The sequence below is a fragment of the Passer domesticus genome, chromosome Z (assembly GCF_036417665.1).
Source record: "Passer domesticus isolate bPasDom1 chromosome Z, bPasDom1.hap1, whole genome shotgun sequence".
Classification (NCBI taxonomy): Eukaryota; Metazoa; Chordata; class Aves; order Passeriformes; family Passeridae; genus Passer; species Passer domesticus.
In genome coordinates, this window is record NC_087512.1 from 10,794,688 (window position 1) to 10,820,013 (window position 25,326).

General features: G+C 38.6%; 1 long non-coding RNA gene across 1 annotated transcript in view; it reads left to right on the top strand.

Annotated features, from left to right (window-relative positions):
* Positions 1-13,624, top strand: part of LOC135290716 (uncharacterized) — a 32,722-nt gene extending 19,098 nt beyond the window's left edge. The window contains exons 2-3 of the long non-coding RNA XR_010353499.1: positions 4,161-4,246; positions 13,493-13,624. This is a non-coding gene — a long non-coding RNA (uncharacterized LOC135290716). The remainder of the gene's footprint in view (positions 1-4,160; positions 4,247-13,492) is intronic.
* The last annotated feature ends 11,702 nt before the right edge of the window (positions 13,625-25,326 follow it).

Genomic DNA, 25,326 nt, shown 5'->3' on the forward strand with positions numbered 1-25,326 from the left:
TTATAACTTAGCCTTTGCAGGATCAGTACCTTCCTTGCCTACTAATTGTGAAGAGTTGAGTGCCCTCACCATATTAACTGAACAGAGGAATTCAGAGGCACCCTGGAGAATCATTACAAGTTAATTCATTCATTTGCTTCACCTCTGGGAATAATAATTTTTTATTTTGGTTAGAGTTCTGTGACTTCCAACCACCATTTCACAATCATAGAATTACATGGAATGGCCACCTCTTAGTTCTATTGTGGTTAAGTTTGTAGAGAAAAGGGGGATGTAGTTACAAGTATTCTAAAACAGATATTTTAGTGTAAAACCAGGATGTAAGTTGCCCCCTGACCTGGCTGTACCCATGAAGCAGAAGGTTTAAAGAGCTGATTGTGCCCTACAATGCTCCCTGAACACTGTATTCCACAGTGCCCATTCAGTTTTGCCAAATTTCAGGGTATTCAATGCTAATGTCACTGGAGAAAGACAATTGAAGGATATATGAAGTTTAAGAATTTCAGTAAAATACCCAAACTAGTATTTGTGGTGCATTTTAAATTTTTCCTCTAAGTCAAAGTTTAAAAATGTTGCATGTCCTGCTTTATTTATAGACCATTCACTAATGGTGTATATGTGCAATGAACACATTGGGAATTTGATGAAATGTATCAAAGAGAACTAAGTCATGGCTTCTGGTGTGTTATTAATGCTGGCAAATAAGTACAGATACTGGAAAATAAAGCAGTTTCACTGAAAATGGTGTGGTGAAATACCACAAGAGGCTTCCTAGAGAGATGGTTTATATTCCCACTCTGTCAGTGTTCAGAGGCATTTAGACAATGCCTTGAATTGCAAGCTTTAACTTTTATCAGCCTGGTCAGGCAGTTGGACTGCAGATGGTCTCTGTAGGTCCCTTCTGACTGAGTCTCTGAGATTTTCAACTTGATATATAAATATAACTTCTGTATACACCTTTTGCACTTCTGTCTGACCCTTTCTTACCTGCTTACATGACTTTTTGTGGTTGTATTTGTTCTGGCTGTGTGAAATTGTTGCCTAACTCCTCAAAGTTTGCTGTCTGCAATGCCATTGATGCCATCACCTTTATACAGATCATTTGTAAAGCTGCCCCCAAGTCCAGGTCTTACCTGAAGTGCATCATCAAACTGATAAGAAGCTGAACACACAAAAAGTGGCATAGCAGGAGCTGTTCTAGAACAAATGAACAGCTACTTTTCTCAGATGAACAGTGGCCTGTCTTACCTTAATGTGATGCCTGACAGCATTGTCTCTTCTTGAAAAGTCATTATCTTAATAATAATGCTTAATGAGGCTGACATGGAAAGAATTCAGTTCACTATTATTTCTTTAACGGTTTGAGGGAAGTGCTTTTCCCTGTTACTGTTGGAAGGATCTGAATTAAGTGAATGAAATAGGAAATTTTGTTCTCATCGGTCCTTCTTTACACATTATGAAATATCAAAGATTCATGCCTAACTCAGTAAGATTAAAATAAATTTTTTTATGAAATTCAGATGTATCTGATGTTGATGCAGTTTTAATTGAAGCATGTTAGAAAAAGAGACAGATTTGAGAGTTAAATCAACAGAAAAGTGATGGGAAAACTAATTTCCATAATAATATCAAATTATTTAAATCTTTGAAAGTTAATATGAACATTGAAATTGGCCTGTGATAATGCAGCAGCTTCTGCTACTGAATCTTCATCCTTTGTCTTTTAGGCTTTTCCATTTCTTTTCCAGCTGGGACTGGAAAGGTGAGTGGCCCTTACTGTCTGTCCCTAGAGTGGCTGGATTACAGCATTAAAACATCTCAAAAGGCCTTGCTTTTCACTAACTCAAAAGACAAAAAAGAAGGAGGTTTTGTGTATGAATTCAATATTTTGTATGAAAATGTAGGCACTTTCTCTATTTTAACCGCAATATAAATCAGCACAGAAAACAATGTAGGTTTTGGCATCTCTGCCATGTTAGTTTTGAACGAAGAATACATACCAGGTTTGGGAATTACAAAAGCTGCTTGTGTGGTATGCTACAGTTTTTCCAGTGTACCTACAAGCACTTTATCTTTTCATGTCTTAAATTCTCTTGTGTCTGCCTTGGCATAGCCTACTGGGATTTCCCACTAGGAACAACGAGTCTTCCCTTGAGATTCGTCTGCCTAGGTGTGTACCACAAAGTGATTAAAGTGCAGGGCTACAGGGAACAGTGAGACATCATTTTATTTGAAAGATGGTAGATTTAGACGAGATATTAGGAAGAAGTTTTTTACTCAGATCATGGGGAGGCCCTGGCACAGGTTGCCCAGAGAAGCTGTGGGTGCCCCATCCCTGGCACTGTCCAGGATCAGGCTGGATGGGGCTGGGAGCAGCCTGGCCTGGTGGAAGTTGTCCCTGCCTGTGGCAGGGGTTTGGAACACAGGGAACTCTAAGGTCCCTGCTAATCCAAAACATTTTATGATTCTGTGATACTGTGAATCTGTTTACAGTCTTCCATATATTGGAGGGCTATAGTCACGTACTTCTTGGTCTTCTTTCTTCTAAAAAAAGTTAAGTCCTCAATCTTCTTTTTTTTTTTTAAATATTTTTTATTCTATTATCCCAGGTAATCCATGTCTTTCAAAAGTGTTGTTGTTTTATGTTATTTTTTTTATTGGATGTAAAATACCATCTCAGGCCTCTAAATCCCCTTAAAGAAGGTGGATAGGTGGATTAGCCTCATTCAGCTCTGTTTTATTTTGAATGTACTGCTTCTTTTTCTTAATTTAGTTTATCTCATATTTTCTTGGATGTTTTGACTTATTCTAAACTAACACTGAGTAAATTCTAAAATTTTGTCTTATTTTGAGTTAAATTTACTCACCAGTTTTGTCTGGTGAGCTGAATTTAAGAGCTTCTCTTGCGTAGAAATACTTCTTAAAGAACAAATTAATCACACAAATGATATAGTCTATTAGATAATTTCTAATACAGTTAGGAATGATATAGAAAAGCAAGTGAAAATTTTCTCTTTTCATTTTTTTAACACTTCACATAAATTTTAGTATTTACTTCAATAGGACTTTTTCTCCTTTGGATTAAATTCAGGGATCTTTGGAAGGCTGCCATGACATTTTTAACAGTCTTTACAGGTGTCAAATGGAGTTCATAGTTGATAAGAAGCTGAATAATTTGTTAAGGATTTTTGGAACGAGCATCTTAGAACACACAAAAAATTCACATAATCCTGTATCTTACCTCTAGTGATATCCATGAGCAGCATCTTGAGCATCTACAAGAAAATCATTAATAAAAAATTATGGTAGAAGATGCCCAAAGGGCAGCTTCCTAATTGCATTTCTTGGTGGTTGCTCATTCACTGAGGAATGAAGACCCAAAATTTAATTATGTTTTGTTCAACAGAAGATATTTGTACAATTCACATAATGCTTAACTTTTATAAGAGTCCTATAATGGCTTTCTCAACTTTCTCATACAGTTTCTCCTGTAACAGGAGAATTAGTAATACTTAAGGTATTATTATGAAAAAAAAAAATCTTATTTTTATGTATTTCTTACCTTCAACAGCTCTAAACGACTTGCCTTTCAATTTTTCAGATGTGCCTTTGATCCTGTATTACAGAATTGAGCAAACAAAAAAATCAACCTTCCCTGACCTGTTCAGACGACCTCTAATTTGCACAAAAATCATATCCAGACATGACCTGTTACTCATTTGTTGCCCCTTTCTCTTTCTGTGGTTTCTGCTTACATTTGGAGGTATATCAAGTTACCTAAGAGTAACTTGATGTCAGTGCTGTTACACACATGGTACAGAATGGTAGTTGCACATTGCGGTGTGAAGTGAGGGACAGGATATCTTCCTAGTCCAAACTGGTGGGAACCCCTCATACTCACAGGTGCTTAAAGTCCTTGTGAGCATATATGTGATGGATTCTCAGTCTGAAGAGGAAGAGTGGAACATCCCTCAAGCCCCAGTAATACAGCTCACAATTGTTGCACCATCCCTTGACTTCTACTGAACACTAACCTAAACAATCACATAACAGGGTCATTACAGTCTGAAAATTTTGATTCAGGATTTTTGCATCAAAAGTTTTGTTTTGCTCCTGTTTTTCCTGTCTGCACCCTGTGATATTATCTCTCTCCTTTACAGGATGCAAAGCTCAAACCCAGATGCTTAGAGTCCAAAGATACCAAAACGTCGATTTGGCTCAGGGTGGCAGTGACCACATAAAAGCTGTAAGTTTTTCTTCATTTCATGTGGCTTTTTAATAGTTTGAACCATAAAAATAGTAGACTGAGGATGTATAGTTTATCTGAACTTACCTAAAAAGAGTGGATGATAGAGAAAAACTGAGTACAAAGAAGTGTTCAGATGAGCATATTTTATAATCTTCTAAGCATAAACAGGGGTAAACAGGACTCCAAAAGTATATATACAGTCAACAAAACAGGCAATTATTGTTGCCAGTTTTATGGGTATAGTTTCAGGAAGAGCTTCAGTCTCAATAATTAGCTGAGATGAAGCTTTATTGGTAGGTGGTGCTAATTGGCGAGAGTTTTAAATTTAGTTTAGATCACCGCTTTTCAAATGTGTTAATTCCTAGATGGTAAATTTGTGAATCAAAAACTGGTAATGGGGCTAGTAGATGCATGAGAATCTGTGGTCTGAGCAGGATTACTCAGTCAGACCAACTCCTATGCACTCTCTTCAGCAGTGGCCAAAAGCAGATGTGTAGGAGAAGGTGTACGCAGGGTAATATGTGAGTGTGTCACAATGTGTGTCTTCCTGAAGGTGTGTGGTGTCTATGTAACCTACAGGGATTCCTGTGCCTTGAACTTCTTCGGTCTCTGATTGGGCTCATGGAAACTTAAAAGCATCCAACATGCTGTGGTAGAAATTCTGTAACCTGCTGTGTTCTTCTTTTTGGCTGGTCTATTTGCTCTTGAATAATTCCTAAGAGTAAGATGATTTAAGTTTTTATAGTGTGTTCAGTTTTTCACCTCCTTCAGAGGCTTTTCAAGTTAACAGAGAGACTTTTTCCAAAGCTACAGTATACTCATAATGGACAGTTGGAAGTATGGAAAAGTGTTTCCAGGGACTCAGCTAGGTTTACACAGAATAAGTCTAATAGTCTAATTAGTTTACCAAGCATCCCCTACTATCAGAACAACAGAAGCTACTAGAGGGTGATAAATCGAGTTTATTTTAGGCATCCATTTTTGACTGGATTGACTTGCTTTTTGGGGAGCTTTGCTCCTCCCTGGAGGAGGAATATGGATGGCCAGCTTGGACAACCTGCTGCACTTCTAAAACTAAAAATAGGTGCCATGAATCCCAGTCTAAGAACTCATAAACACTACCTACTTTGAACTTTTGGAATTTGGAAAGACATTGTAAACTGAAAGCAAAGGACTAAGAAGCTGATGGAGTAGCAATGCAATATTATCATCCTCTTCCAAGGTGCTCCCAAGGGCTGCATGAATGAGGCAGCCTGGCAGCATAAGCACAGGCCTACAGTGCAGAAAATGTCTTGTTGGATGGATCCTGATGGATTCAGGTCTGACTCAACTATTCCTCCAGATAATTGTTCAGATCAGATATGCTGCTGAGAGGATTAACATTGCAGTAGCCACTAAACTGGGCAGATGGCAGATAAAACTTTATGTTCCTACCACACAGAACCTGTAGCTTGAAGGCCTGAAAAGCACAGTTTGCTACAGCTTTCCTGTGTGGGCTGTATGACTTGGGCAAATCCTGAACAAACACTGGGTTCCATGATTTCTACTGATAAACTTAGGGAGGATGCTCCCAGGGTTTAGCAGTGCACACCTGTGTTCTCATCTCACACAAATAATTTATTTGTCAGTGAATGGGCTAAATCATCATGCACTTAATTGTGTTGTAATGATGCAAAACTGTTGGCACAAGTTTTCCAGAGGGACTGAGCAGGGATTGCACTCAGTGCCAGCAGTGGCACACACGTGCTCACTTTTCACACACAGAGCTATCATGCAGCTGCATTGCTCTGGATTCCCTACTTGGACTGGTTGTTTACACACATCATGAGAGGTTCCCATGCTGTTGTTCATGAATGAACCACCATTGGCCTATTTGCTTGTGGTGCACATAGAAAAACTTTGGCTCTCCTTTTTTCCAGCTGGTTATATAGGTATATGGCTGCCTACAAAAAAAGCCTGGAGTCCTGCAGAAGCACTACTGCTCTGGACTCACTAACAACAGCAGCTAGGAAGGTGATTGAACCTTGTGACAAATTCCTGACAATCGTATAAGTTTGTAGTCTCTGTTACTCATCCCTGGTCACCAGTCATTAATACCTTTCCAGGGAAGAGCTTTCTTGATGTCTTCCCAGCCTACATCCCCCAAGTCAGTCAAATTAATCTCCTGTTTCTTGCTAACTTTGATAATGTCATATCTTTTTCTAGTTGGTGTTTTTTTAAATCTGAATACAGCTGACACATAATATCCTTGAAATGAACAGAAGCTCAGTCAGTCAGGAGTTAGTGGCTTCACTTCCACTAACTTAGATGAGCTTGGTTGAGTGAAGGGGTTGGTTAAATATTTCTTTAACACTGAGTATAAAAAATTTATCCATCCATATGTGGGCAGAGAACACCCAGTTTGAAATTCTCAGGCAAAACTTTTTATTTATTTATTTTTAAATACCATACTTTTCAACAATCCAGACATGATCAATGTTTCAAAGTGATGACTCATAGTGCAAAATGTGAGCCATAAAAGACCTCATTTCTCAAAGGGTAGTGGAAAACCGATCAGAAAAAAAATATTTCTAAAAATTAGTATTTTCAAAGAACTGGCTAGTACTTGCACCTGAAGGTTTTAGCCCAAATGTTGTGACAAGTTTTCTTGTCTGTGTCTGTGCATGTCTTTTATCTTCATCCAACAACTGTTTTGATGCTATTAGGAATCTAAAAGAAGTGAAGCTGTTCAGTCACTAAACCATACGTCCTCTCTACAGAAACATGAATTCTTATGACTTAAGATCTGAAAATTTACCTAGCCATGTTAATATCTAAATCAGTGTTGGACATCTCTTCCTTTTCCCAACCAGCTCTTCCTCAAACCCAAAGAAAGTTTTGTGTTCACTTAGGTAGGCACTGGATCAAGCAATTTCATGATTCCTCTTGTATGATAGTGCTGTTGGCCAGGGTTGAGCACTGTTGATATTGGATCTGAATCAATTCCCTAATTTCTAGTGGTTTAAAACCAAGTGGTAAATTTTTTATATAGCAGGAATGTGACCCTGTATGTAAGAACTTGGGATGGGATTTTAGAAACTTTTATTACAAGGAGAGCTTTCTGAAACATTCCTCACGGCCCTACAAATCTCTTTGTTTTTGTTGTATTAGGGCAGGGTGCAGAAATGGGGTTTACAGAGGGCCACCAATAGTTGATTTTAAGTGGAATGAATGTACTTCTAGTGACTATAGCTACTAGATGGGTCAAGTAAATGTATTATGACTGTTCCATGCATGCAATTGTAACCATAAATTAGTGTTATGTGCCAGCATGTCTTGCTTCTAGACAACAATATAATTGAGCTGATGACACATGTATTTCCAAATTCCACTCTTTGGCTTTTGCCTCTTTCTTAAAATAATGGCAAGTCAGACATTCTGAATAGGGCAGAAATCTTCAAAACAGAACTCAGAAAAACTAAGCTTTATTTCAAAGTTCATATCCTGGTGAGACTTCAGGGAAGGCTTGACAGGGTTTGTGCATCCAGCTCAGCCAACTCATGCTTCCAAATGGAAATTTTGTGAGATGTTTTTTGATTTTGTTTGATGACCTCAGACAGGTCAGAAGTAGATAGTTTATCCATGTTTCACACTGTGTTCCGGTTTTGCTCAAGCATGAGGCTGTCAAACGCAGCAGATCTAGGTAAAAAGAAAACAGAAGTACAGATAACTACCAACTGGGCCAGCTTTATTGTGAAAATTCATGAATAAAGCATGAAGAAATTAGCCCAAAATGTGCTAAAGACTGAACAGCCACGGCTCCATTTATTGCTCATCTTTCTACTGTACTTATGACTACTGCAGCTGGGCATTATTAAGTACAAACCAGCTGAATGCATCTGTGCCAGTGTAATATTGGGAGTCCGATCACTTGTTCTGAGAAATTTGTAACTTTATGGAGAACATTTCCCCAGGAAGGTCACAGGATTTCAAACACAAATCTCAATATGTATTCCATGTCCTGGAGTGGATCATCCAGCTGTGGTGTGTTTTCAACTAAGGAAATTAGGCCTTGGTGAAAAAGCAGGCTCCAGCTGCCATCATTCACACTCTTATCCTTTAGACCTTTTCTTCTGCTTCCAGTTCCTCCTTTATTAGAATGCTTTCTCTCTCAGTGACAACTTAATAGGGTTTTTTGCTTAATTGATGAACAGTATCTCACTATTCATCTGAGACTTTGGGAGGAGGATGACATTTGACAAATTCTGAAATTAATACCAATTCTGGCTCATGCATGTGTCCCATAGAGGACAATGACATTATCAGCAGCTACGGAACTAGAAAGAGACTTACTGGGGAAAATTTCTTGCTTTAGCCCAGAGTATAGGGTGAAGGCCCAAACTGGTGAATATCACTGCAATGCATCATAGAATCCTACAATGGTTTGGAAGAGATCATCTCATTCCAGCCCCCCTGCCATGGCAGGGACAGCTTCCACTAGACCAGGTTGCTCAGAGTTCCCTCCAACCTGGCCTTGAACATTGCCAGGGATGGAGCATCCACAACTTCTCTGGGCAACCTGTCCCAGTTCCTCGCCACCTTCACAGGGAAGAGTTTCTTCCAATATCTAATTTAAACCTGCCTTCTTTCAGTTCAAAGCCATTGCCTGGTGATTATCAAGGAGTGAGAAGTCCATCTCCAGCTGTCTTGCAACCTCCTTCAGTCAGTGGAAGGCTTTCCTAAGGTCCCCCTGAAGCCTTCTCTTTTCCTTGCTGAACAACCCTAACTCTGTCATATATTTTGTTTTGATGGAAAAAAATTCTGTAAATTCTCCTTAGAAAATAATAAGAGAATTACTAATATACACTGGATTTTTTGACCACAAAAAAAATCCAGCACACAAAATGTTTAAATGAAACAATAAAGTCCTATAAATCCATATGAAAGGGCAATGATGGCATGTTTGGACCAGTGCAAAAAAACTAGATCATGTGTAAAGAACCAGTGTTCAAACTGAAGAGGTAGTAGCTAAGATATGAGAATGTTTCTGTTTGTCTAAGCCTTGTTCCACTGACAATCCTGCAGTGGGACTCCCCTCATTGTTGCAAGAAGCTCCTGTCTTTTTCACAGATATAGTGTCTTCTGCCATGTGAGCAAACTGCCTATTATACTTTTATACTTTTTTTTTTTAAATCAGTAATTCTTTTTCCTTCTGCAAGGGCTGGGATAACCATGAGCATGTCTTGCCTGTTTACCTATCCTTATTTCCTTTCACCTTTACACAAGAGTAAACTTCAAGGCTAATAGAAGTTTTTTGTGCCATCTCTCTTCCTGAATAAGCAGTGAGGCCTTTCTAAAAATGTCCCACCACTTCTCTCTTTCTCAAACGGAGTCTCTCTCAGTGTTTGTTCTTCTGTATCCCTTTCCTACAAACTCTGTTCTGCCTTTGTTGGTCCAGGCACTGGGGTTGCACAGTGTCAGATCCCTTATTTTCCCCCTTGTATTGGTTATTGGACTGGTGTATGGCAAATTTAGTTTATTTGCTCTATGATTTCCAGTGTCTGAGGGCAAAAGACACTGAATATGGAAATGTACAGCATAACAATGATGCAGAAAGGCTCTGACAACAGCTTGTTGTAATCACCAGAGGGTAGTGCTTAGAAGATACCTTTTACAATGTGTCTTCAAAATGAACCAATTTCAATCATCTCCTTGGAAAGCAACTGAACCAGGTATTAAAGGAGTTTCATATTGAGAAAGAGATGAATATATGGACCTAAAGCAACAGATTTACCTGATGATCAGACTAATTCAGATTATCTTTAGGCATAGAAAGAGGTTATTTTTTGATTTGTAATTCTTCCTCAGGTAACGCTTTTACTGAAGACAGTGATATATTCCTTGAATGTCTAAAAAGAACATTCTTAGGCTGCAGATAGTTCTCCTGCTTACTATGATGTTTAAGCATAACTCCTTTCTACTTCTGTACCAGGGGAATAGTTGCTTTGTAGCCTCAGAGCAATGTTAACTGAACCTGAAGCAGAATTGCCAGTCTGTAAGCAACTCTTTGGGTCCAGCTTGCTCTTAACACTGTTATTTACTTACCTAGCAGGAAAACATCCCTTTGATTTTGCTTCAACCCTATTTTTAGTAGGTATGAGTGTGGAACGAGAAGTATTACCTATCTTTGAATTGGAGAGAAAAAAAGATAGGACACTTATGCCAGGTCTTCAACATTTTAGTTAAGTTGTGGTTGGTTTCTCTCTTTCTTTAAATTGTGTGCATTTGTCTGACTCCAGCAAGTGGTGTGACGTGCTTTCACCATACAACTTCTTAAGCTAACAGTTGTCTTTGGCAAATAGCGTAACTGCTCAGGCTCTTTTATATGTCTGGGGTTCTTACTGTGGTCAGCACTTCGAGTATAGCCCAGCCTAAATGATCTGATGAGAAAATATGGAAGTGAAATTATTTTTTCCTGTTGTGAACAAATGGCTTTAGAAATTATTAACGTTTTACAAGTGTTTAAGGCTTTTGTTGGAGCTTTGAAGCAGACCTGCAATTGTTAACATTGTTGATGTCTCCCTTGTAAAAAAAATAGCCTTGAGAGTTTACTATTTGGCTCCTTGTAACAATATTCAAATCCAAATTCATTTCACATTTCATGTCTCTCATAAAATTGTTCTATATATATTTTTATAGTGGCATTTGGGAATGATCTCAGAGGCTTTTGTTCCTACAGAAGTTAGACTCCATTCATTTCAATTTTTGAAGTACTAGTCTTTAAGGTCTTTTAAAAATAGTTTTCTTTTCTTTTGTAAATGATTAGTCTATTTATAACCAAAACACAGTAAGGCTTTTTATCCTGGCATTTTGGACAGTGTCACATTAACTCCTTTTGGACTTCCTGCTATCATAAAGCCTAAAAGACAACCTCAGCCCCCGTGTATGAACTGGATTTGTGAGTTCTGAGGGTACTTAAAAACTTCCTGCAGGCCATAAGCACACATTAAACACTCCTGAACAACTACTGGACTTCCTTTACACACCAAAGCACACTACCACGAGCACTAGCGCCTTTGTCATGTAGCAGGAGTACACAGGCGTGGTCTAACAGGTTTCTTCCTAGTTATAAAGTACAATTTCTCTTCCTTTGAGCCTTGCAGTGATCAGTGCTGACACTGGCAGCTTTTTTACTTATTTTTCAAAACATCCATGAGACTTCTGGGAGAATTGGAAAGAAAAACACCATAGTCATAGCTGCCAACAGCAGAATGATAACACCCTGCTCTTTGTCTTGTCCTTTGCTGTTGTAATTATGTCTAATGCATCAGCAAAGAGCAGGAAATGCCCCTTCAGATGACTGGCTCAAGCAAGATGAAAGCAATGCCTGGGAAGGTAAAAACAACTGGTACTGTTTCCACATGTGCCTTGGGGCACTTGGCCAGCTACAGCCCTTCCTGACAAGTGCAGTGTTGTTTGAGCTCACAAAATATCTTAAAATCTTCATGTGTGTAAAGTCTTTGATACAGATATATACCTTGCTTTTGGTTTTTTTTGGGTTTTTTAGATGATGATTAAAGTAAGTGCTTAAATGGAAACAGAAAATGTTTTATTAAAGTCATGTTGCTGATAAAGAAGTTAGAAAAGCTTATGGGTGGATCATCTTTCCTCCAGGCTCATTACTGAATGGTTTTATTTCTCTTTCTCTTGCATTATCTACTCATCATAAATTATCTTCTCATTGTGTTCCACCACATTTCTTGTTCCAAAAAATGTGCCTTATTTTCATACCTGCCAACCTGACCTGCCTCAATTTACCTGCATTCCCAGTAGAACTGTTGCTATTGCTACTCTTTTTTTTTTTTTTTTTTTGTGCTGGCATTTTTACCAGCTGGTTTAATAATTTTTTAGTTGTTTTATATCTTATTAGTTTTCGAATAGTTTTTTTTTCCTTAATAGTTTTCTCTCAAGGCATCACTTTAATGGGTATTGTTTTGAAAACAATAACTTGCATAATTGGTGAGATTTTAACCAGTAACACTTATATTTCTTTCTTGGTTTTGAAGGAAAAATCTAATAAAAAAAGATTGTTATTTGGGACTACGCTAATTGAGATTTTTCATCTTCCAGATGTTTAGAAATGGATCTGAATTGAAACACAGTATCAAAACACTCAGAAAAATTGGTCAGTGCAGCAGTTCCAATTTGTATTATAATGAATCCCCAGTTCTGGCCTGTGACTAGACTGTGGAGAGATTTAGAAAAAGTTGTATGAGAAGAAAATCTCTGGCTACTTTAGAAACAAATGCCTGTATTTTTATTCTCTTCTACGGAGAAAAAGATGAGAAAATATTTAGCAAGACATAGGCTGAGGGGGCCTTAACCTCTCAGAATCCCTGCAGAGCCCTTTGGAAAATAATATAGTTTCCTGAGTGATTTATTTGGAGATCAAATTCTCCATTTAGTTATTTGCTCAGGTGAATGCTAGGCCATGAATTTAAGGCCAGAACTGTCTTGCAGAAACATTATTGTTTTTGATGAGTCACAAAAAAGAAGTTAACTTGATCTTTGGATCAGATTGCACATGAAGGGGTAATACTTGGAGAAGCCATCTTTTTGCTAAGACTGTTATGTGATTCTGAGCCAAACTGAGCATAAATGTACAAAACTGTGTTAAAGATCAAGAGGCAATCACACTAAAGAGGTTTGGGGTATTTTTTTGACAGATATGCTAAGATGAAACAGTGACTACTGTAAGATTAATGAATTTCTTGAAATTTTGTAAAAATCATTGCCCTGTCTGTACCATATTAATCTTTAACTCACTGCCTTCACATAAAGGCCCCAAGCCTGGCTTAATTCATTCTAAATCATGCCACTCTGAAGCAGAAAAATGAAGACATAACATGATTCAGTTTAATAACACTTCTGTCTTCCCAAATGTACTCATTTCTGTAGTCAAATGTGTAATAAGAGACCTGGCTGAGCTCCCAGGCTTGCTGAGCGCCACAAGAACATGATACAAATCAGTCAATGCCATAACAAAGAAATGTATAATGATGCAGTGAATATCCTACAAACCTCCCACAAAGAACTTTTGCCTTGAGTTAACTGAATTCCCAAACAAATTAAATACAGGGCTTCAGAGGAAAAGCAGAGCCAAGTATCTCTGTGCAGTGTCTCCATCTAATCAGCATAATGTCTCTGAGACAATTTCATTTTAAGTGCCTTTTAATATTTGGATTACTTTATTTAAATCAACAGGAAAAACTTTCATTATAAAGTTAAAGACCACAGACTGGTTCATGTTGCCCTTCTCAGAGCATAAAATCCCAGTGAAGATGGATCAGAAGTCAAACTTTTCCCCTCTGCCGTATTACTGAGCAGCTATGCCAGGTAAGCTTATATAATGGATTTAGAAATGTGTGTGAACCTAAGATTCTTATTTCTTCATATCAGACATGAGAGGTGAGATAACATTTCTAAAAAGAAAAAAAATTGCTGTCAGTATGAGGGGAAAGGGGTTGCTTTCAGACAACTGAAAGATAAGTCTGAAAAAGCATTTCGGGATCTAGTGTGTGTCATAGGTATCTAAACTGAATGAGCAACCTACAGATCCTAGTTCCCTAATTAAACACAAGGACCACTTATTTACCATCAGTGAATTTAATAATCTAGAATATTGCTCCTTGACTTACCCTAAAATGTTTTTGCTTAGTAGTGCCTAAATGACAGTAGTGCACACCTGAATTTCTCAAAGAGGGTTATCCCTTGAGAAAGTTTTGTGGGTGATCTGGCATCAGGATTAAGCTATTATCGTGGCCCCTGCTTATCCACTGCTCACCCATGACAACTCCACCCACCTTGGCTGAAAACATAAAGCTGGTGAAGCTGGTTCCACCAATCTTTGTGCACTAAAACTTCAGCTCACAACACTCAATCAGGAATGACACCCTATGGTCCAGCAATGCTCTGGATTTTCTGCATATTTCCCATGAAAATCAGAATTTGTGGAGCCACTGTTTGCCAAAATGCAAATTAAATTTCTCCTAAGTGCAATAACAGTTCTAGGGAATGTAGCCAGTTGCAGGAAGTTATTTATAGACATTTTCAGAATACACAGCATAGCACTGAGACTAGGACTCAGACTCCTGCACATATTCACTCACCACTAGGCCATTACCAAAAATGTGGCACTACCAAGACCTCTCCCCATCTTTTAAAAGAATAGAATAACCAGGGTCCTGCTCTAAATGGAAAACTTAAGTTAGATATGGGTTTGAGACTGTTAGCCACATTTTTATTCCAGTGTCTGGTGTGGTGCTGCAGACAGTGCCCAAGTCTAGTAGGAAAGTGGCTCTTTGGACCCCTTTGTCCATCACTGCTCCTGTTGGCCAGCGTGGGTGGTTTTGTTCCTCTTTGTGGCTCCTGTGAACGCTGCTGTCGAGGGTGTAACTCACAGAGGTTTTGCTGTACTCTGCAATTAAATATTTCAAAGTCTGATTGCACATAATTAAGTCACTTCATGGAGTAACTGTTAAGTGAACAAAGTAAAGGTCCAGTGGTCATCACAAACTTCTGGCTTTTGGTAGTGAAAGATTTCTTTAGTCACCATTTCCAGGGAAATGTGCTACTCTGGGTTGCTGGGATCCATCATTTGTTTCGAGGTGGGTCTACAGAAACACACAGAAACTTATCTAAATGCCCTGAACATCTGACCTTAAATACAGATCTGAAAGTCTCTGGAGCACTAGAGAAGTCCAGCTAATGGTGCTTTTTTTGTCTAACAGGAAATACTGAAAAAATGGACTTTCTGTAACAGTTATTATTTATAATTCAGCTGCAAACAAGAAGATAATGTCAGGAAAAATAAAAGTTGAAAGCAAACAGTAAAGTTTTTTAATAAAGAAAGTATGGGTATTGGTTATACTTTCAGCAGTCCAAGGCAAATGTGGATTACTTATTTACACATCAAAGAATATATAAAATTTATCTACAGACATTTAATGCTCCATTTAAAAGGACACCTCATAATATATTCTTTTTCAGGTGTAACACTTGAGAGCCTAAACATTCCTTTCTGTGGGACTACTTTGCTTAATTCTTTAAACATGTTTTAGACCAGCTATGATGCTGCTGCAAATGTGAACACAGCTGTGGGTGGTAAATGGTAGAGGTTTTTTCAGTTTATTGAAATATTTGACACTTTTTGTTAGCCTTGGGCTTCAAGCCCCCAAAAGTGAGTGAAATGAATGATCTGAGGGTTACTGACTCATATTTTCTATCCTCATGATAATGAAACATAGCAAGAACAAATATGGAGAAATTAAGAAATAACTTGGGACCAATTATAAGCTGGGGTGCCTTCAAGAAAAACAATGATGTTAAAAAATAACTAGTTCTGTTTCATTTTAGAGTCTGGCTGCAGGGTGATTTTGAAAAATCTTTCTCCTTAAGCTTAGCAGCCAATCAGAAGGTAGCAGCTGGAGTATTTTTGAATGAATACTGTTAAAGGAATACAGACTCTTTCATCCTTGGGAAAAATTGTGCCTGCATGAGTGGGAAAAACACAGGAAATTGGATTGTTATGGGGATTATGAAGCCTGGTTTCCTTACAGAAAGACAGAGCACAATTCAAACCATAAGACCCCACTCATTGCAGGCATTTGCTCAACACCTCAGAAGGGAGCGAAGCACAGACAGATCTGTGTTAAAGTGCTTTTCCACTGCTTTTCCACTTTTGCTGCCATAAATAGTCATCTTCCAGAGAGGACTGTACATCAAAGTTAATAAAGTGATGTGCCTGATTTTCTGTGTTAAGAACCTTCCAGGATGGACATTCCAGCTTTTCTTTGAGTAACCCACTGCAGTACTGTCATGCTGTCCCTTGGAGCATTTTTTCTAATCTCCAGTCTGAACCTCTTAAACTGTGGCTGGCACCTTTGTTCTGTAACCTTCCACTACACAAGAGAGTTCAGCTGTAACTTCTCAAAGTCGTGGGCAGAAAGCATTTTGAAAATCAGAATGAACACATGATTTATTCTCTCTGGAACAACAAATTTAAAATGTCCCTTGCAGGTCCTTGTGCCTCTTCTCTAAGAGGGTCAACTTCATCTGTGTTATGAACCTAGTAGCAAGAAAAGATGAAGTGAAATATTCTGCTGTGTGATCCCAGGAACAAGATTTAAAAATGAAAAGTTATGATGGATTTTTACTTCCTGCCTTATGTATCCAAAATATATTTTCAGAGTAAGGACTGCTCTCAGTGATGCAACCAAATCTGTCTCTACAGACCTCACAGAAGCACAAAGATACTATGACATATTAGGATATCAGCAGTGCACAGCGATACAGTATTTGAATCAGAGAACAATTTTGTTTCTCGTGTACTTTTTGTTATTCCCACTCAGCAGTTATCATGGTTTAACCCCCGTCAGCAAATCTGCCCCACACAACCACTCTCTTATTTGTGTGGTGGGATATGGGAGGGATTTGGGAAGGGGAAATTGAGAAAACTCATGGGTTGAGATAAAAACTGTTTAGTAGGTAAAGCAACATCCAGGCATGCAGCACTGTCCATGGGCAGGCAGTTGTTCAACCGTTCCTGGGACAGCAGAGCTCCATCACACATGAAACAGTGATTTGGAAAGACAAATGCCATCACTCCAAGCACGCCCCTTTCCTCCATCTTCCACCAGCTTTGTGTGCTGACTGAGGTGCTCTTTAGTATGGAATGACCCTTTGGTCAGCTGGGGTCAGCTGTCCTGGCTGTGTCCTTTCCCAACTTCTTGTGAAATCCCCAATTCCCTCACTGGTGGGTGGGGTGAGGAGCAGAAAAGGCCTTGGCTCTGTCTAAGCTCTGCTTAACAGTAACTAAAACATCCTTGTATTATCAACACTGTTTTCAGCATAAATCCAAAGCACAGCTCTATACCTTCTACTATGAAGAAAATTAACTCTATTCAGCCAAAACCAGCACAGGAATGGAACAAAATAATATCAGTTTCCATCCCACCAAGCATAAATACATTGACTCCAACTGCAAGAGTATGTAATTCTTCCTAACACTTTTTGGAAAGGGTTGCTGTTACACTGAGTGATGAGAGAATCCCTGCTTGAGGTGAAAGGTTCTGTGTTTTGGGCATTGCTCCAGCTGTATATATGTTGTCTATGTGTGCACATTTTCAAGAGAATAATCTTTGAGAAGGCATATTAAGGGCTGTAAGACATTATTGCAGTAGGGCCCATATACTGAATAGCAGCACTGTGTACTCCAGGGAGCTGTCATCTCCTCCTTACAAACCCATTACAGTCCATCTGCAAACACTGGCTCCTCTAAGATGTAAGGGAACAATTGACTCACTAAAAGGTCTATCCAACAGACCCCTAGCTGCACGCACTGCATACAACAGACATCCCTCTGGGGCTAGCCATAAACTCTGTATCATGTGGGCTGTGATATTCATGTTTCTTCTGCTGCTCCCTCAGCCAATCTCTCATGTGCTCTTCACCAAACAATGCCCGATATCCCTCTTCCCCCCTGTAGGACGATCCTGCAGAGAAAGAAAAACATAATGAGAATTCATTCACATCAGGCTTTCTATGATAATGAAGGCATGGGACAAAAAGCCTTTTCCTACTTCAGCTATAAAACATTTTTCCAGTTTTAGTGGGAGAGAATTCAGCAACCATCAAGAGAAGCAGACCGAATCCTTAGTGCCAAAGTGAAGTGTCTGTGTTCTCAAGATCTTAACACTGCTGAAGAGAGATGTAGAATAAGTCTTCTGGAGATGTCAGCAAGACCACAAATAGCTTGAGAAGAATTAAGTAAAATTTAAAAATAATAGACTACAGGTGGCCTGTGGGAAGACCCCCAGTACACTAGGAATATGTATTTGGCTTATACCAAGAAGCCTTGCAGCTGTGTTTTCAATATAAGCTGAAGTCTGGGATGTAACAAGATTTAGTTAGATGCCATGTAAAATGGAATGATAGAGGTTACAGCATATAATTATATGATTAATTCAGCAAACTGAGCTGCATTAGAAACTTTTTCCCCACTGCACTGTTAATTCTCTGCAAGTAATGTAAGTCTGAACTTACAACGTAATATCTATATTATGGGAAAAGGGTAATCTGAAATAGAGGCAGGACCAAATACCAAAACAGAGAAAAATGACAGATAATTTCAATAATTTGAAACAGTATTACAAGGGCTGAATATAATCAGCATATTTTGTACAAGCTGTCATATTTGATTCCTGTCTTCAGGAACAACTAACACAAGCAAGGATTTCAAGTTTGGCAACTGTGTGCCCTGTATTCATCCCCACAGGCCCCAGAAGGATAATTCTTAAACCTACAAACTGTCTTGTGCAGCCTTTTTTTTTTTCCTTTTTTTTTTTTTTTGTTTTCCCCATGTAAGACTATCCAGTTACTTAGTGCTGTGCTGGGAGTACCTGAGGAAATAGTAAAAGGAAATACAACTGAGAGCCACTGTGGTTTGACTCCTCTCCAGATACTTTGAAAATATTTTGGCAAAAACAAGATTTTAAGTAAAACTGTTTCCTTTGGTAACAAACCGAGGTCTGCAGGTTTTACATTTTTGTGCTCAGTGTGGAGGGCCAAAAAAAAAACCCAACCCCTTGTGTGAGAAGGTTGTACACGTGGTAGTAATATTGGTGGGGAAGAAAGAGAGAACAAAGCAGAGGTGAAGAAGGTGGGGAATTTGAACAAGATGCAGAAAGAAGACAAGGAGACAACATAATACAAATATGTGTTTTCTACTGACAATACAAACTGCACAGTGCTGCAAGAAGGAAGATATCTTTGGGTACTTTAGACTTCTAATGAGTGGCAATGTGATGGTTTGTTATCAAGAGATGACTGTGATCAAAGAGATGAAAACCATTATTTCTTTTAGCTTGTTTGGTCATCCAGTGGGGTTAATGAGGGAACTCCTGAACAAGTGTAAGTTGTGTTTCCTTTTCTAAAAGGAGATTCCCTGGAGTACTTATTCCTTTTTTGCCCTGAAGTTTTTATTAATAATCAAAATTTATTGCCATGAAAAACTTTCTAAATGCACTGTCTATATTGAATTCTCTAAAGCCAAGTCCATTCCTGGCTGCATCCAGAGCCCTGTGGGCAGCAGGGCAGGGAGGGGATTCTGCCCCTCTGCTCTGCTCTGCTGACACCCACCTGGAGCACTGCACCCAGAGCTGGGCTCCAGCACAGGAGGGACAGGGACCTGCTGCAGTGAGCCCAGAGGAGGTCACTGGTGTGATGGAGCACACTTCCTATAAAGAAAGGCTGGGAGAGCTGGGATTGTTCAGCCTGGAGAAGAGAAGGCTTAGGTGTGACCAAGTTGTGGCCTTCCAGTGCTTGAGGGAGCCTGCAAGAATGAAGGTGAGGGGTTATTTACATGAGTATGGAGTGACAGGACAAGGGGGAATGGTTTCAAATTGAAAGAGAGTGGGTTGGGTTAAAAGAAATTCTTTACTGCGAGGGTGGTGAGGCCCTGGCACATATTGCATAGAGAACCTGTAGCTTCACCCTCCCTGGCAGAGTTCAAGGCCAGGCTGGATGGGGCTTTGAGCAACCTGGTCTAGTGAAATGTGTCCCTACCCATGAATGAGATTTCCAAACAATAATTATGAGGTCTGTGAATATTTAAATCAACTAAACAAAACAATAATACCTTTGCCCTTCAGGACTGGTTTCTTTCTTTAGAAGACCTTTGTGTTTGTTTGGCTGCCACTGATCACAACATGCCCAAATCCCAAGTCTTGTTTCTGTGTTGTCCTGCTCCGTACACGTCACTCACAAGTGGCATAACAATTGGCATTCAAGAGAACAGTGTTAAGTCATTCTTATTATTCATAAGCCAATTAGGCAGATAAGCATAATGTAAAAACTTCTCTTCAGTTGTTCATTTCCAAGTACAAAAATTATAACTCCTTATCATGGCCTTCAGGCATATATATAGTTATGTGTTTCTTTCCATTTTTGTTGAACTTATGAGAGGGATTTTTTTAAGGCTTAATTGCTAGTTTTTTCTTGTAAAAATGTTCATCTTGTCACAATGGGTCAAATTCTTTCTACCAGTGGGTTAATGCCTTTTCACATCACAGCTTTTCCTCCAAAGAAAACTTTTTTTTTTTTTGTCCTGAAGCCACTTGTGACTGAGAAGGACTCAAGGAAGGCATTCTTTAAAAATACCTGTAGGATGGAAGTCAACTTCCATCCTAACTGGGATTACACAGGTGCTGACTTACACTTTTGCCAACTGTAGTGATGTGGAAGTATTGTATTGTAAATTCCCAAGCATATGAGGTGCTATGAGCTTGGAAATTGTCAGAAGATAAGGCTGCAAATCAAAAAGAAAAAACAAAGAAGGTGTAGGTAATGAGTGCACTGAGATGGTGAGATTCAACATAATTATTTTGGGAAGAAGGTCTCTGGAAAAGTGCTAAACAAGGGGCAGAAGGTTTACTGATACACTGGTACAAGGCTTTAAAGAACTGTAAAGGAGCTGAGTTTTTGTACTTGAAAAGAAAGGCAAAAGGACTTATTAATTTATCGAATGCATTTGAAATCAGAGATGTGATTTCCATTTGAACAAAGAGTTTGGATTGATTTTTATTTAGCTCAACCAGTCAAGACTAATATTAAATTAAATCTGAGATGCTTTTCAGGGGGAGAAAAATAAAACAATGCATAATGTCCAGTAACTGGCAACTTGCCTTTTTCCTGTACCATGCTAAATAATTTTTCTCAGATGCTTCATTATTCTTTGTACCTTGTTGAATTCCTAAGTTATTAGGAATAACTAATATCTGATATCTAGTATGTTTAACCATGTCTATGTAGGATACTTCTAACAGTTCCTTAATATGCCCTGTTTATAAACAAGTCTTTCTACTATTTTACCCTCTTCAGCTCAAGTGCCTTTTTGTTTGGTTTGGTTTCATTTAGTTTTGGGGGTTTTTTGTTTGGTTTGTTTTGATTTGTTCTGGTTTTTGTTTTGGTTTTGTTTTGTTTTTGTTTGTTTTTTGTTTTGGTTTGGTTTTTATTTCTTTTTTGTTTGGTTGGTTTTGGGTTTGTTTTTTTGTTTTGTTTTGGTTTGGTTTTGGGTTTTGGTTTTGTTTTTGTTTATAGTTTGTTCACATGGGAAATCTGAACATGCTGTAAGGGACAAATTGTGTCCCTAACACAGGGGATATTAACCTCACAGGGGATATTACACGAGGGGATATTAACCTCACGTAAGTGACAGTACAGTAACATCTACTGGAGCCATGCCCTGGAGTGCAGTCCAGACTTTTCCTTTGCTAATCAATGGAAGGTAGAAGGTTCTTGACATAACTATTCTTTGAAGGCTACCTTGAGTGAAACTGGATGGACATCTTTGTTAGGTGCTTAGAATTGAAATCCCTCTTCAGAAAGCTGTCTTTCAGGACAAGGTTACAAAATAGTCTCAAACTTTGAGCTGCCATTCTGTTTTCTGTTTCTGAGACACTTGGACATGAACTAATACAAGTTGATTTTGTTAACAAGTACCTGAAGGGAAAAATATACCTATTTTGTAGAGCAGTTCGGGGAATAGCACTAATTCAAACAGAGAAGAGTTAATGTGTGAGAAGACACTGTGTTTTCAAAAATCCAGTACATGTGGGTCAGTTGTTCCATAAACGATGAGTCTGTTCCATTAAAGTGTTATGCCAGGAAGTTTTAATTTCTACACCTAATTCTTTCATGATCTGAAGCCAATTTTTAAAATGTTCATGTAGTTTCTTCAAAAACAAAACTTTGATGAAGAAATTCCCTAGATTGTTTCTGTAGTGATCTGTTCTAGCAGTTTGCAGCATGCTGTGGAGAACTGAGGGAATTCTTCCTGGAATTCCTTGAAGATGTGGGAGGTTTTTGTCATTTGTGGAACTAATCTGAAATTAAATGAGATTTCTGTCTCTTGTTGTTGTAGTTCAGATTACATATCTCTTTGGGACTGTCCTAGAAGTACTTACAGTTATAATTTAGAGCAATAGTCTGTGTGTCCATTGAGGCTTCAGGCTCCTTCTCCACAGTGGCACTAAACTTTGGCAGTGAGGTTCTTGTCCTCACCGATGTTGGATCAGTGTAGTCACAGCACACAGTAAGCTATCCTCAGCTCAGTACCACACAGGGCATTCACTAGAACTGTATTCTCCAAGTTAGTTTATTTCCTTCCATGGCTGCCTTTTTCTTTCTATCATTATCTATCATTACTATATCTACCTTTTTTTCTTCCTGTCCTCTTTGGTTTTGTCCCTTACCCTTTTTATCAAAAAGATAAGTTGTTTGGCCCATAATTCACCTCTTTATGCAAACTTACATCTATGAAGCTTTAGGTTTACCTTCAACATTCTGGCAAATACCCTCAGCTGATGGAAACTTTTCAACCATGGGCAATTTCAACATCTTGTCTGTGGAATCTCTTCAGCATCAGGCAGTATCTCAAGATCAGTGACCTTCAACTCCTGCAGGCTGGCAGGTGTCCTCCTTGAGGAAAGAGCTGAACTCACATTCACTCTTTCTCACATTCACCCTCAGACATCTTTCTAGCCCCTGGAATGAGGAAACTGAGCACTGTATTTAATCCTGTACTATGCCCTCTTTCTACTTATTTTTCTGCTTATCTTCTAACTGCTCTTTTGGTTGTGTTCATCTTCTCTAGAGTTCCCTGCCCTCTGAGCTCTCCCAGTCACTGTCACATGAGGAATGACAGAAATGAAACAACCCAGAGAAGGTCATGATCCTTTTGCAGCCTCCCCATGGGGCACCTGCACTTCTGACAGTGATGGGGCACTGTCAGTCACACCTTTCCAATCCTAAAGGATTCCATGACTGTAGTTCCAGCTGCGGGGTCCTTAGCACAAGAAGGATGTTAACCTGTTGGAGTTGGGTCCAGAGCACGGATGATGCAAGGGCTGGAACCACTCTTGTAATGAAGACAGGCTGGGAGAGTTGGAAGTCAGGAAGGCTCCAGGGAAACCTCATATCCTCATCCAGTATTTCAGGAGGCTTAACAAAGGTGGAAAGTGCCTTTTTGCATAAGCAGATAATGACTGGATAAAGGGGTACAGTTTTAAACTAAAAGATGAATTGTTTAGATTAGATGTTATAAAAAAGAAATAGGTATTTCTGCTCTTGGTTAGTAGCAGTTTTTAATTCAGGCAATTTTGTTAAGGATAATTAGCACTAGAACGAAAGGTATTTGCATTCTGGTCATGATACTGATATTATTTTTTTCTTTGAATTAGATAGTGCAGTGAGATTATGTGAAATTCAGAACCATTGTTATTGCAGGTTTTTTATTCATTTGTGTCAACTCTGTTTTTCCTATTGTCAATAGCTGGGATTTACTTCTGATTAATTAGTACTTAATCTGGTACATTAATTCACAAATACCATGTGGACATTCAAGATGAAGATGCAGTAACTAATGTTGAATTAATTACTGTGGCTTGACTGTTTAAAAGAAGAAAAAATCTTGTTTTACATTTTAGAATAATCTAGACAAACCAGATTCTTTGCATTTCTTTAAAAAACACTTGGATGTAGACATAGATTAGCAGGTGGCAGTGAAAAATGCCAGGCATCATTTCACAGCACAGTGTTCAAATGGGGATTTTTGATCAGAGAAAGGACAGAGGGAGAAGCTGACAGAGAGACATCTGCCGGTAACTCAGGAGAGCAGTACTAAGAATTTGGGTTTCTGAGCTGAGCCTTTCTATCCTGATTAATGTATTTGGTTTGACTTGATGGTGCTCTTACCTCCCCATTTGAGAAGCATTAAAAAATCAGTAAAAATTCATATGAAAATTAAAAAATTCTTCACTCCAACGCTGGATAATTCTTGTTTCCCTTTCAAAATAACAAAAGAAAACCAGATTTTATTACATGTGTTTAATGTAGGAATATGTGAGTAATTTCAAAACAAAAGTGAGAGCAGTAAAGTTAAGGAATTCTTTTCATGGTCATGGATATCAATCTAGTTTTAATTATACCAAGAAACAAGCTGGAATCTCTTGCAGTCTTCATAGCACAGACACAAAGCACCTTCTTGATACATAACCCTTCACTACTAATAAGAGTTTTATGAAAAAATATGCCATTTATGAAAAAAATGTTATTTTTTGTGAATGTTAATGAGTAGCAGAAAATGGAGGCTAGTAATTGAGTTAATGGGCTGTGTGGCTATGAAACAGTAATGCTGTCATGCATGGCTTGAAATTTATTTGCTCTGACTCAAGCTGAAAAGGAAGTTCTTCAGACTAGGTACAGATTTATTTTAAGGGGTGGCACCTTGGTTAATCTGAGTCATGTTCAGTCAGTGGCTGGATAGAGTCCCTCTTGTTATGAAAAAAACCTGATTCTTTTCTTGATGAAAAAATATTAATTTGGATTTCCCATTTTTACAGCAGAGGAAAACAAAAATTGAACTGACAAGTGGGACACTCTGTTCATGACCCAAAATGTGCTTTGAGTGTCAGCAGCATTTGCTGGAAGACACTTCTGCTCCCACCACCACTCTCTCTCCTATTTTATTTGCTTTTCACCTTATCTATTAAAGTCCAATGGGGGATACCATATTAACTCTATGATGTGCACAGGAATTAGGACACACACTGACATGTCCCAGAGTGTAAATCCCTTTATTGATTTACTCCGTTATTTTCATTCTCTACCTACTTTGAATCATGATAATCTCAAGACAAGTCAAGACAAAATACTAATCATAGCATCACACGTGGTAGACAACATAGCCAGCATACATAAAAGTACTTTTAAGGACACAGCTGAAGAAATGGAAGAAAATCTATAGCTGACCTGCAAAGAAAGGCCTCTCCTTCTAGCATCTATCTGGCTGGTACCCTTCCATGTAGGTGGTATTTAGAGTTTCAGGCTGTGTCCATGCATTCCTTCGTATTTTGGAATATGCTCAGGGTTTCAGCTGCTCTTGCCTTTGCAATTTACTGCCTCTACAAATGTTTAATCTTCCTTAAATCCATCCTTCTCCCTCAGTAACTAAGAGATAGTGTGTCCAATATCCTAAAGGT